Genomic DNA, 13200 nt, shown 5'->3' with positions numbered 1-13200 from the left:
CAGACATGCTGACCGTGGACACCAAGCTATACTCCCCAGCGCCTCACATCACTGGGGTCATGAGTTCAATTCCCAACCATGGCCTTATCTGTGTGGAGTTTGTATGTTCTCCCCGTGTTTGCATGGGTTTCCTCCAGGTGCTCTGGTTTCCTCTCACACTCCAAAAACATACTAGTAGGTTAATTGGCTGCTATCAAAATTGACCCTAGTCTCTCTCTCTGTCTGTCTGTGTGTGTGTGTGTATGTTAGGGAATTTAGATTGTAAGCTCCAATGAGGCAGGGACTGATGCGAGTTCTCTGTACAGCGCAGCGGAATCAGTGGCGCTATATAAATAAATGGTGATGATGAGGATACTCCTCTGAGCACAGCATGCAGAAGTGATAACAGAGGGAAGCAATGCCACAAGCAGAATGAGTGGCAGCCACAGAGGGCCCATGGCAATCCCGTAAAAGCGGCTACCCTACTATTCCAGTATCTACACCCACGGAGGAGGATTAATTGCCTTACCTTTCCTTGAATGTCATAACAGCTATAAAGATGAGATAAGCATTGCAATACGGTCATATTTCTAACCAGCTACTGACTATTTTACATTAATAAAATGCCTCTTTAGCACTAATGTATGCTGAAACTTTATTTTAACTGTATTACTTTTGGCTTATATTTTAAGAAACAGCAAACACCATATCTGAAAACTCAGAAGTGGCAACAGTGGCTTCACCTAGCCAAGACTGGGGTTACTATAAAGGCAAATTACATTATTTTCAAAGCACATTTTAATCACCCATTGCAATTTCTTAATAAGACCAATTTACAAGGTGTAATAATGCATTATTGTACATATTTTTAGAGATAAAATAAATAATAAAAATAGTGCTTGTATAGCCAGAGGCTTACCCCCTCCACCCCCCCCCCATTCCCGGAGGGAATGCTACCTGGTTGATCCTGCCAGTAGCATATGCTTGTCTCAAAGATTAAGCCATGCACATGTAAGTACACACGGCCGGTACAGTGAAACTGCGAATGGCTCATTAAATCAGCTGGTCGAGTTCACAAACACTTATAATCTTGTTTACATAAACAGGAAGTTGATCTGCCGCCTTCACAACATCATAGTTGCCTAGATAAAATTTTCCAGGGAAACATTGTATCCGAGCAGATGAATGAAAGTACGTCACACCTAGCTCTAAGCCAACCATCATACACTACTATCTCTATCAAGACAATAGTCAACTTGTTCTACAATGCATTCTTTTTTTTTTGCATTCTTTAATATTTATAAGCCCAGACAATAGGTAAATGTAGTTGGAAATGTTCTGTGCACTTGGCAATTGGTCGATGTTAAAAAGTTAGGACATTTCCCGAGCAAAAATTTCCAGAGACTATTAAGAAATTAAGAGCATTTAGCAACTATGCATTGTTTGACAGCAATCAGAGTATATGCACTATAACAATCTCACTATATTCAGAACAGTTTCTTATTACCAATTCATACTCCATCCAACTCTAGAATTAACCTTCACCAGTACCACTCACCATAGAGTCCTACTGCCCTGACTGCGGCCATGAAACTCTCCACCTAGATGCCAATCTCCACGTCCGTTCCTTAGATGCTTCATGATGCTATTGCCAATGTACAGAATCCTCTCTCTGCACACTATTAAAGTCCTTACATTTTCTGCTACTTGGGCAGAACGACTGGGCTCCAAAGCCACACAAATTATTAATGCCGGTATACAGATTTTCGACTCTGAGGAATATTACTACATGCCAGATAGCAACTAAGAACATGAATATAATAGTTGTAGCACTGGTCTGTAGGTGTAACAAATGATGATTGGAGACAGAAAAAGACACTTGGACAAAAAGTGATATACTTGTAATCAGAGCTTAAGGCTGCATACACACTGTACTAAAGTAATTACATCAAAAGAGATGGTTTATATGCATTTTTACATCTGATCAATCCTTTGAACAACGCCAGTATCTAAATAGCCTGGCATACATTGGATTTTCATTTTTAGTTGGAACAACTATAATAATGTTACAGAAAAAACACTATTCTTATGACTCCTCTATTCAAGAATGATCTGGTTTCCACAAAGATAGCTAAATGCCCAAAGTTTACACAAGAAAATATAAAAATTTAGCTTTAGTATAAGTAGCCATAGCTCGAGTGATCGACATCATTTGTTCTGTGGACAATAAAACTCCTTTCAGTCAACATACTTGAGTCAATAGTAAAGACTTGAATTGATTGACTATTGAGTAGGCAGGTTTGTCATTATATCACAGCTGAGACATTACAAATATTTATAAGCTTTAGTTTGCTTTTAACCAGACCCCATCCATCCTGGTTACATTTGAATCTCTTGTGTGCAGCCCTCCTATATACAGTACATGGAGTTTAAATATACATCTGAATTGAGTTTTGCTTTGCAATGGTTTTCAAAAATGGTACTTTCCATTGCATACCGGTAACACAAAGACGCTACAGAAAAATAGAGAAAGAGTATAGTATCTAAATCCCCTAACACACACACAGACTGACACAAACACACACACACAGACAAAGGTTCATTTTGTATGCAGCCAATTTACGTACTAGTATGTTTTCGGAGAGTGGGAGGAAACCGGAGAACCCGGAGGAAACCCACACAAATATGGGGAAAACATACATACAGATAAGGCCCTGGTCGGGAATCGAACTCATGACCCCAGTGCTCTGGGGCAGAAGTGCTAACCACTGAGTCACTGTGCTGCACGTGAGATTCTAAGCTTAGTAGTTTTTACCTTGACAACATCTCTTTCAAAAATTAAGGTGCCAATAGTTGTCTTTAATTTCTTACAGTACTCCTATATGAATGTTTAGTTAAGCTTTATGGGGCCATTTCAGAATAGGTTAGTCCACCCCGATAATAGAGAAATGCCACAATCTGTCATGGTAATCACTAGCGTGCAAGGGAGTCTAGCCTAACTAGGTGGCTAACTAGAAACAACATTATAGTAAAACAAATTCTACAAGAACGACATACATGATATATGTCAAGGACCACATGGGGCGACACCTGACATATGCGTTTATTATTGTAACTGCATCAGAGTGCACTGTCATTAGGCTGTCACATGTTAGAAAAATAAGATCTGCTTTTTATAAAACACAGATACTCTATTAATTTTATTAAATAAGAATGATACTTTTGGAAAATGTATATAATGAATAGTATGAAAGGACTGTTGGTTGCCTGCCAAGGTCTGCTGTACTTAATAATGAAGGATGGTGGTGGAAAGCCCAAACTAACTGCTTTTCAAATTCATTTAATCCAGCAGACAAAAGAGAATTTTGAAACAATTTTAATAAAAGCTTGCCGCTTTTTGTTTACTTTTAATACGTGTGTGATCTCCACTAGAGGCAGCAAGAATATGACCAACACATATTTGTAAATTATATTATTCATTTTGTAGTTTAGATGACATTTTACTGGATAAAAATAAACATACAAGAAGAGCATAATATATTCAAGGCCATAAAAACATACAAATGAATAAAATCACATGGGATTAACAGCCAAATAACAGAAGAATAAAAGAAATTAGAAGCGTGTTTTTCCATGTGGCAGGAAGGAAGTGGAGTAGATTTTATACATTTCTTATAGTCGACATGTTTGTGCCTTTTTGGCGACATTGATGGATAGGCTGTATGCTCATTAATGTTAGCTCAGCTGATAAGATTGCTGCCTCCACTATGCACAAGCAACCAATTCAACTGATCACTATGACAAGTGCTGTTTGTGTCGTCATAGCAGTCTTATAGAAGTGGCAGATGAACCAGGGACGCAACAATCTGTGTCAAATGCCCACCCTGCATTTTCTAAATGTACCATGATTATTATTTATCGTAGATTTGCAAGGTGCCACAGTGGTCCACATTGCCTTACAGTAGGGTACACAAGACATACATAAAACAGAGACATACAAGATAGAAAAAATAGATGTAGACATGAAAACAAAGGGTAGGGAGGACCCTGTTCATTAGAGAGCTTACATCCTAAGTGGAAGAGGGCACAGCTGAAACACCATTACTGTAACAGCTTCTGTCATATTGATCAACTTATCACAATTATGATAAGCACTTAAAGAACTCCACCTGTTTTGTATCGGACAATCAGAGTAAATGTGTCTATAACGCTGACTGGACGGCTGTCGTGTGTTAAGGATACATTTTTACATGTTGATTTATTCAAACGACTCCATGATGTTGAGCCAAGTTACAGGAAGTAAAGGGCCAAGTATACCAGGGACTATGGAAGTCTTGCAGATAAGAAACCCATGGTTATTAAACAGATTGGAAAGCCAAGAGTTAATGTGTATTAGTATCCCTTAGTATATGAGATACATTAGAGATTCTAAGGTGTAGCAATTATATGTAACCTGTTACCTAATAATTGAACAAGAACTCTTCTGACACTGCAATATCCCTCAATATATGGGGGCACATTTTGTGATAGGAGATTCCTTGTGACACTTGTTAGAAAAACATGAGGATTCCACAGTTTTGAATAAACAATAAGAAAACATAAGTTCATAGAGAAATGTTGCAAAATGCATGTGTGTGTAATATATAAAACAATTCACCCATCACCTTTATCATTAGTATTTAAACCTATGAGGACACATGATAAACAATAATTTTAAGCAATAAAGAGGTATTATTGTGACACTGAGTGTAGTTTTTAATTCACTAACACATCACAGGTTTTAATTATTTTGCCAATTTCTTTTATTATAATGGATTACCACAATCTGAAATTGTACATGAATCATTAATAAAGTTGTTATTTTAATACAGAGGGGATCCATAATCACAACAGGCCCATTTAGACATTTATATTCAACCTGTTTGTGCACAACACATTAACGCTTGGCTTTCCAACCTGTTTATGAATCAATCTACTTTAAGTGGTAGCATCTCCGATTATAATTATGATTCTTATAAATTTAGGACTGCATAAAATGATATTTGGGACTCAACAGTTCACTTTTGTAAATAAGAGGATCTTGTGCGGCAGTATCACCCTGTTTTAACCCCATGGTTATTCCAGTTGGGTGAAAGGCTTAATTCATTTACTACATGAAACCACATGAAATAATCCTAATAATCCATGTGAAAATAGATATTTATGATTGTTTCCACTGAGAAAAGTAGTAAATGGATTTTCTGAGTAAACAGAGCTGGGTTGACAACCAATGTTCTCCCCAGCACCTATTTCCCGAGTGCTCCACCCGGCTGTTTTTACTTGCCACCGGCACTTGGAGCCCAACAGTCCTATTATAATACAATAAACCATTGTTTCTCCTATTATAACAGGCCCTATGTGAGCACTACAGCCGGCAGTGTGTGTTAGACCACTGACCACCAGTCTGACCAGTCCTGGCAGGTGTGGGCAATAACCTCCAACATTTTTCAATATTACAGCAAGGTATTACATTGACCCCCCCGGCTACTTCTTAATGCCACCCGGCTGCCGAAAATTTCTAGGGAGAACACTGAACCATAAACAGGCAAGTCTGTGAAATTCCAAACTATCCGTTACCACGTGACAATACTACTGCATGCACACAGAGGGGATTGGGAATTTAGTTCACTAGAAAGTATGAAATATGGTGCAGAATGAAGGCACATACACAACAACTGCGGTCTGAAAGCATTAACACGACCACTAGAAATGGAAAAAATATCTTGTGACTCAATTTACTTCATGAATATTTTAAAAGAATATACTCAAAGCAAAACTCAAGTATTTTCCATTTAACTCATATTATTTGAATAACATTTCTGTTTAAGACAAATGTACTACCCAATGAAAAGCAAACAGTTGCATTAATCACTGTGTCTCAGGAATTTTTTTAAAAAAAAGCCATTTCCAAAGCTTCCTTATCCCTAAATAGAAGTGTTTCCCATAACCACACTCTCCTCCAGTGCGGACCACTCTGCAGCTTCTATGCCGTGCATAGAGTGCTCAGCAACTGATACTGAGCACTCTATGCAAGGGCGCAACATGCCACCAGCTGCTGCTGGGGAGGTCTGACACACATCGCAGGAGAAGAGGGTTCAGTGCTGGAGATCAGTGGACATCCAGAAGGGAAGTCTCTTCTAAGGAAGATACTACATTCAATCACATTTACATAGAATGATGTTTTTTCTTTTAACTGTTACATCAAATATCACCACACATACACCGATATATGATCAACAAGTTTTGGACTGGACATTGGCCTTCAGGTCGGAGCAGAAAACATGAAAGTCCACTACTCATTGGGATTTAACAATGCAAACACAATAAGCTTTTCTTAAAAAAAACAGCATTTCAAGATCAACATTTCACCTCTCTATTTCGAGCCCAAAGCGATTCACAGAGTTCTCGGCCATGTGGCTTCGCTGGCTGGAACTTAAGGACTCCCCTACTTATAATGTAGTACACATGTACTTAATCTCAGTTCATCTCTTTTGTCCTTTCCTAATGGATCCACCTCTTACCCCTGATCTGTCATTCGTTTCCTTTCTGCTTTCCTACTCTGTCCCTTTAGTTAATATCAGAATGTAAAATTATGGGATTGATTATTGATCTTTTATGCTTTCAAATGTTTTGATGCACTGGTTACATATGCTTGTTATCCCCTCAAAAATATAAAAAAAAAAAAAAAAAAAGAAAAATCCCTCCTAACCTCCTTGGGCCTGATTCATTAAGGATCTTAAATTAAGAAGTTTCTTATTTCAGTCTCCTGGACAAAACCATGTTACAATGCAAGGGGTAAAAATTAGTTTTCTGTTTTGCACATAAGTTAAATACTGACTGTTTTTTCATGTAGCACACAAATATCAACTTTAAATTTAAGTGTACAAATAAGTACAAATAAGCTATCAGGTATTTGTGTGCTACATGAAAATACAGTCAGTATTTAACTTATGTGCAAAACAGAAAACTAATTTGCACCCCTTGCATTGTAACATGGTTTTGTCCAGGAGACTGAAATAAGAAACTTCTTAATTTAAGAACCTTAATGAATCAGGCCCCTTGTTATTATTCTCAACAACCTCAAAATGTGGATCTTTCAATAAAAGCCAAGTTTAATTCCATCAAGAAATCCCAGAGTCAGATGGACACCCACAAGATTCATTTTCACAGAACGTGGGAACCCCTTTTAAAATCTCAAATATACAGGTGAAAATTCATTTCTCATGCAAAGAACGTGCAGCAGACTATCAACAGAGTTCAATAAACATATTTTCTGAATGATGCTTCTCTAAGCTTAGGTTATGTTACCTAACACTCACAGGTAGCAAATAGGAGGGGATATTCCATTCTCCCTTGTTCCCTGAAGCCAGTGCATCTGCAAGACGAATGCATGCGAGTCCTTAGCACAGGGAGAGAGTATCACTTCATGCCAATCCCACAGAGACCTTTGTGATCTTCTTGTGATAGTGTATGGGGGAGGGTTCTAGGGAGGGAATAATCTTAATTGCTACATGTGAGGTATAGTTAAGATAGGAAACTACTGTAGGAAGGTGGACTTGTCCTTTATGAGTTTATTTTTTACGGTTGTTTCACACTCAACTGTAGGCTTTGCAAACACTGTTTTGCTAGGGCAGGTTATAACATGCTTCAATAGATTCTGGACAAATGGCCTTCAAAGTCCTTTCAGCAAAGAATTGGTAACGCTTTTTTGAACAATTGAACACTCTGCCTGTTTGGTTTCTCATAAAGAAACCATTGTTAATCTGTCACAGCAATTGATCTATAGATTGTGTCATGAATTACAAAATGCTGACATTTTACAGGCATTGGATAATGTATAATAAACTGAGCACGTTTTTGAAGTGATATTGAGAGGCTTACACATGATTGATGATAGTAGCGCACTGTAATGTTAGGCTCTACTGTTTTACTGTATGCCCTCTGTAAGGAGCTGTGGACCCTTTCTGGTGCCTTATAAATAAACAATATTAAGAAGTGATATACAGCATGGAGTTAGACACATATGGAAAGTTAGTGTCTTATGAGCCCAATTCCTAATTCTTATGCCACATACACACACGTTGGATGCTAGTTACATCTTTAATTGCATGGCAAAGCGTATGGCAAGTTTATGGCATACCTGTGACCAATGTGGATATGGTTCGAATTCCTTTACCACCGGGCCCGTATGGTAACAACACCAGGGGGTAAATGTATCAAGCTGAGAGTTTTCCGGCGGGTTTGAAAAACCAATCAGATTCTAGCTATCATTTATTTAGTGCATTATACAAAATGATAGCTAGAATCTGATTGGTTGCTATAGGCAACATCTCCACTTTTCAAACCCGCCAGAAAACGCTCAGCTTGATACATTTACCCCCAGGAGGTATTTTCTAGGTAGGCTAAATTCTCCCTTGTGGTCAGACATTACTTAGTTCATTTTTCACTTTGGATTAGCCCTTACCAGAGACATATTATTTCCCATCCCTACTTTCATTGTTATATGATAGCATTGGCTATTACTAATTATACTGTGAGCAGACACTCCCAATCCTATTTTTTCCTGTTTCATTTGTTACCGTCATATTGTGTTGTAATTTCTTGTAATTTCGTAAGGCTCTGTGACACTATGTTAAAAAAAACAGGAAAAACATGTTTTTATTTACTCCTGTTTCACTATTTTATATCTAAACTGATGTTACTGCCTAACAGAATATGTCAACTTGATCCAATTATGGAGAATGTGAAAAGCATTGGCTAGCCAAGGTGTTTTTATACATTTTCTGTATGTATTGCATCAGACATAACCTTAGGCCTCTATTTGTCTTACCACTGAATTTCTATTTTACTTAGCATCATTTTTAAGCATAAGAAAAGCGTTAAGGAAATGAAATTTGCAATGAAAGTAATGTTACTGCTGTCAGTTACATCAATCCTCAGAAATCTACATTTCACTAGTATTAAATGTGTATAGTTATGTTATATAAATAGCCTGCCCTAAACTATAAATACACATCACCAACTGAAGTTATGTTAGTGTTGTGTTGCTCATAGCTTCTTTCATTCTTTCAAGTGCAATAAAAAAAACTTAATGCAAACATTTGACTGGTTGCAAACGTCTACTTCTTTTTTCCTATATGTCCTCGACGTGCAAAATTCACGTACATTTTGCTTGGGATACCATATATATATATATATATATATATATATATATATATATATATAGTTCTATCTAAGGCTTTGCTCAACATATTTCATATACAATTATGTGTAAATAAATAAGATAATAAAAGCATGTCCTCTGACTATAACAAAACTATAATGAAGCATGAGGATTAACATAACTGCTGTTCCAGGATTACACATTAACTGCAAATAGAATATCAGGTTTGGCTGCTTGTTGAGCTGTCGGCAAACAGACTGCTTCTTTAGAAAACTATGTGGCTATGTGATCTAGGCCAAAATGCAACATGTACAGTGTGTAGGTTCATGTGCTCTGAAAAGGTTCTAAAGCAAATTACACAAAATACAAGCACTGAACACCGTCATAGAAACACACCATTACTACAAATGCGCTTCCCTGAATATTTAAACTACTCCTACATTAAATACCCTATCAATTTAAATTAAAATTTAAGACGAACTATCATTTTCTAGAGTGCAGTACTTAATGGAAAACAAGTAGTGCGATTTACATAAACTTACCAATAACATTAAATCACTAAACCTTAAAACCGAAGACCATGGTGGACAACTTGATATTTTTCAGAAGCCTCACACTGTACAATGGACTCAACAGTCAATAGGAGGCCATTGCTTAGGTAGTTGGCTGGAAGTGTTTAGATCAACAAGAGTTATGTCAGGTTCCAGTAGATCCCTTAAACAAAGGTCACAGAACAGCGGCTGAGACATGCGTAGACACAAATTTGATAGTTTTATAATGAAGGCAGAAGGAGAATTGACATAAGAAGGTGACAACTGTTTCAATTTACTTTCCAGAATTACAACAGACGTTTGTATAACATGAACAGGGGTGGGCCGGACAATTGAAATCTATTTTGGGCTGCCTGGTAGTGGATACAGTGCTGGCACGTATACAAGCCAGGTATATTACATGATACGACCTGATTATTCATTAAAACAATATTGTACTACAAGCTGTAGTACAATATTCTATTAATGGATGATGCGGCCGCTATGCACCTTACTGCATAGGCTGTCTGCACTGCTCCCATAACAATACTTTAGGGCTCCTCCCCTAGACTACGGGAGCCATGTAGCATCAAATTCCAGTGCCACATTCCCTCCTCCCAGACTGTTGGGTGCGACACCATCATCACGTTCCGGACACAGTCAGAGAGGAGCTGCGCTGAGTGAAGCCGCTGAGAAGAAAAGAAGAAGAACGCAGAAGACGACCATAAGGGGCAAATTCAATAGGCCGCAATGTTCCCGAGAACTCTGCAGCCGCGCTTTATTATAGTTTATATAGTAAAAACACATGCAAAGAAATTAAAACCATAGATGTCCATTAATTAAATTTTGTGTAATAATGTGAAATGACACAGGGAAAAAGTATTGAACACACAAAGAAAGGGAGGTGCAAAAAGGCATGGAGAGTCAAGACACCAGCTGAAATCTATCAGTAATTAGAAAGCAATCCTGCCAGCTGGTTCAGCCACAACTGATGGCCTATAAAAAGGTGTCTCATTACGAAGATGTCACACAAGAAACATCTCATGATGGGTAAAAGCAAAGAACTCTCTCAAGACCTTCGCTACCTTATTTGTTGCAAATCATACTGATGGCATTGGTTACAGAAGGATCTCTAAACTGCTGAAAGTTCCAGTGAGCACTGTTGTTGAGACCATAATCCAAAAGTGGAAAGAACATCATTTCATCATAAACCAGACACTACCAGGTGCACCTTGCAAGATTTCTGACAGAGGAGTAAAAAAAAAAAAAAAAAAATATCAGAAGAGTTGTCCAAAAACCAAGGACCACTTGTGGAGAGCTTCAGAAAGACCTGGAATCAGCAGGTACAATTTTTGCAAAGAAAACAATAAGTAATGCACTCAACCGCCATGGCCTGTATGTACGCTCACAACGCAAGACTCCTTTGCTGAAGAAAAAACATGTTAAGGCTCGTTTAAAGTTTGCTGCACAACATTTGGACAAGCCTGTGAAATACTGGGAGAATATAGTGTGGTCAGATAAGAGCAAAATTGAACTCTTTGGATGCCATAACACACACCATGTTTGGAGGAGAAATAGCACTGCGCATCACCCCAAAATCACCACACCCCAAAAACACCAAACCAACAGTGAAGTTTGAAGGTGGGAACATCATGGTGTGGGGCTGTTTTGCTGCACACGGTACTGACATACTGCATATGATTGAAGGAAGGATGAATGGAAAAATGTACCGAGACATTCTTGATAAAAATCTGCTGCCATCTACCAGGATGCTGAAGATGAAGCAAGGGTGGACATTTCAGCAAGACAATGATCCCAAATACACAGCTAAGGACACTCTCAATTGGTTTAAGAGAAATGTGTTCAATACTTTTTCCCTGTGTCACTTTACATTATTACTTAAACTTAAATGTTTGATTTCTTTGCATGTGTGGATTGCAAGGGTTGCTGCTGGCATTTGGTGTAAATTTCATTACAATAGCCACATTAAATAAATATAAATATATATATATATATACATACATACACACACACACACACTGAGAAAAATGTTGATGTGTTCAATACTTATTTTGTCCATTGTATATGCCCAATTATCAGCCAGGTATGTAAAAAATAAAAAGGTTCTGTAGGGAGAGGACATCAAAAATAAATTGCAATGTAAAGTATGGTTTGTTTTTGTTGCATTTTCTATTTTCATTATTTAAGATTTATAATAATAAAGTACTGCTGGGTTAAGCAACACTAAAATAGCCTCTTTTTTATATTGATAAATATATATTGTACCGAAAACCACCCTTTAAGTATGGGCCCCCTCTCCAGGCTAAAATCTGCCATCCAGCCCCTGACCATAAACATGTGGATAAGGTTAAATTCACTTTAATAATAATGACTTGTGTATTGGTAAAGTAGATGACTCAGAACAATTACATACCCAAGGCAGAGTGACTTCACCAACATACACTGATTTTCCAGTCTCCACTTTACAATCTTTATTTTTACTATTTTTCTAAATAATATTAACTTGTTCATTGATATGTCCAGTTTATGTCTATATTTTAGTTTAACCCTTATATATCACTAGATGTAATAGACAATTCTACATTATCTTCATGGTGATAATTTATTCAAAACTTTATATTGACTCATTAATCATTTTTTTCGTCATTGTACCAGCTGTGTTTGGTTGTGTTTTCTGTACTTACTGTCAATATTATCATGTTCTCATATTGCATGAAACAGAAGACAGGATCAAGTGACAACTTGGTATAAAATTATTAGATGCCTTTTAACAAAATTATATTCTTTGTCGATTAAATGGTATATAGTAAAATATGGCAAATAATAATCTTAAAACCAACCATAACTACAACATATTTCATCTAATGTTTAACCATCCATACACTCACGCGGTAACAAGATAATGACTAAAATACTTCTCTCCTCTACACTGCTACAAAACTCCCAAAATACACCCATCTCCCTGACAGTCCGTTACCTTTCCCAGCTCTCCCTAGATATTATCATTTTCTATCTGCCCTCCCTTGTGTGCTCTATCCTCCTCTACTTTTCTCCCCCTTTAAGCAGATTTAAACACGCACCCACTCTAGACATAGTTATTATACAAAAAGCTGGGGATTATGCTGCTCCCCTAGAGCTTGCAGGCCTATTGTACTCCAAAGGAAACATACTATAACATTTACTTAATCGAAAATGATTTCTCTAGTATTTCACAGTCTACATTATTTAATATGTAAAATAAAACAATACAGTGTTTCCTATTTTTACCATCACAATTATAATGTTACCCTAATTTACCAACAGGCTCTCTGGCCAAAAAATACGGCAGAATATACAAATTCCAATATAGGTCATCCTATATCATATTGGAGCACACAGGTCCAAATACATGATCAGGAAGATAGCCGGGTCTGGTGCACAGAAGTAGAGATGTACACTGAGATGTCCTGAAGCCGAGGTCAGTGAGAG

At 37.3% G+C, this 13200-nt stretch overlaps 1 protein-coding gene across 2 annotated transcripts in view; it reads right to left on the bottom strand.

The window, feature by feature from the left end:
- DIPK1A (divergent protein kinase domain 1A) overlaps nt 1-13200 on the bottom strand; it is a 78456-nt gene that overhangs the window by 41780 nt on the left and 23476 nt on the right. The window contains exon 1 of one of the 2 annotated variants that reach the window (XM_075182369.1): nt 7338-7429. The exons of the other annotated variant lie outside the window; for it this stretch is intronic. The gene's annotated coding sequence lies outside the window, so the exon portion shown is untranslated. Of the gene's footprint in view, nt 1-7337; nt 7430-13200 lie in introns of those variants that run through there. 2 annotated transcript variants of the gene reach the window in all.

This window comes from Mixophyes fleayi, chromosome 8 (genome assembly GCF_038048845.1).
Source record: "Mixophyes fleayi isolate aMixFle1 chromosome 8, aMixFle1.hap1, whole genome shotgun sequence".
NCBI lineage: Eukaryota > Metazoa > Chordata > Amphibia > Anura > Limnodynastidae > Mixophyes > Mixophyes fleayi.
Note: the sequence above shows the minus strand (reverse complement) of the source record. Positions and strands in the feature narration are given on the sequence as shown.